Below are 1,713 nucleotides of genomic sequence, written 5' to 3' on the forward strand. Positions count from 1 at the left end.
ACCAGGTCAACGACGTTATCAATCGATGATCGACCACGTCGAAATCCTGCCATTGCATCTGGGTAGACGTTGCTGCCCTCCAAGTACCACTCCAGGCGTCCGAGGATCATCCTCTCCATAACTTTGCCTACGCAACTGGCAAGTGCAATCGGGCGGTAGGATGAGAGCTCCAACGGTGACTTGCCAGGCTTCAATAGTGGAACCAGGCGACTGGTCTTCCAGCTTGTCGGGAGCGAGCCATCTCTCCAAGATGCGTTGTACATATCTAGGAGAAACATTCTCGCGTGCTCACCCAGATGACGCAGGGCTCTGTAAGAAATTCCGTCGGGCCCTGGTGCCGACGTGTGTACACACAAAGCTAGTGCTGCCTTGAGTTCGTGGATGGAGAAGGCAAATCCATGCGTGGATCACGTGGTTGCGGACAACTGCTCGAGAGTAGTAAGCTGGTTGCTGCTGTTATTTGGCCAGATAATCTGGCACAGAATTCTTCGGCCACGTCTATATATGGTCTGTTTTGGGAGAGGGCTAGAGCCTTGAATGGGTACCGCTGAATAGGTTTTGTGCGCAGACCTCGTACCGTCCTCCACAAGTGCGATAGAGGTTTACGAGGGTCAAGCGACTCACAGAAAGCAGTCCAACGTTGCGATTCAAGCTTATCTATCCGGCGCTGGATCTTCTTCTGTAGACGTCGAGCGGTCCGCAAGTCTTCTACTGCCCCCGTACGTCGGTGTCTTCGTTCAGCACGTCGGCGAATTGCTCGAAGTCGCTCTAACTCTATGTCGAATTCTGTTAATTTCGAAGAGCACGTGAGAGTACGCGTAGTGTCGTGTATCGTGCTCTTGATTGTTTCCTCTAAGTCGAGTGACCTATTCGCTTGACATTGCTCTTCCATGCGAGATTGAAATTTTGTCCAATCCACTCTTTGAATGCTATCGCGTATCTTGGAAGGGGATAAACCTTCAATCTTGACATATGTGGGAATGTGGTCACTCCCGTGCGTTTCTATGTCCGGAAACCACCCAGCATGCCTGACGAGGCTTCGTGAAACAAACGCCAAGTCAAGACAGCTGCTATACGTTGAACCACGGAGAAACGTTGGAGTGCCGTCATTTAACAAGAAAAGTTCATTGTCGGAGGCGAAGGACACCAAATTTCTGCCTTTAGCATTGATCTTCCTACTTCCCCAGAGTGTATGATGAGCATTGAAGTCCCCGATGATAACGCACGGGTGGGGAGTTGATGACAGGATGCTTTGTAGTCTTTTATGGTCAAATCGACTTGATGGAGATAGGTAGGCGCCCACAACAGTGACGGTAAGTCTCTTCTTCACTGTAAGACATATATATTGATTGTCGTCGTGATGGGACACCGGCTGATGAAAGTAGGTGAGGTCACGGCGAATAAACATCAGAACCTTGCTGTTTTCAGCAGTTGTAGAAGACATAAATAATTCATATCCGGAGAGTCTGATGGCGTACGGTAAGTTCGGCTCGCAGATGACGATGATGGGAAACATATTGGTGTACACGAACCGACGGAAATCAGCAATGCGTGATCTCAGTCCCCGGGCATTCCACTGGAAAATCGCTGCCTTTCGGACCTCTTCCCTGAATGACACTGGCTGGTGAGCCATTATCTACTCAAAGGCTGCCAGTACTGGACTCAGGGCGTCCAGTACTTGGAGTGCATTTCTGGCGGTCGTTGTGTGCATGT

Source organism: Rhipicephalus sanguineus, unplaced genomic scaffold, assembly GCF_013339695.2.
Source record: "Rhipicephalus sanguineus isolate Rsan-2018 unplaced genomic scaffold, BIME_Rsan_1.4 Seq134, whole genome shotgun sequence".
Taxonomy (NCBI): domain Eukaryota; kingdom Metazoa; phylum Arthropoda; class Arachnida; order Ixodida; family Ixodidae; genus Rhipicephalus; species Rhipicephalus sanguineus.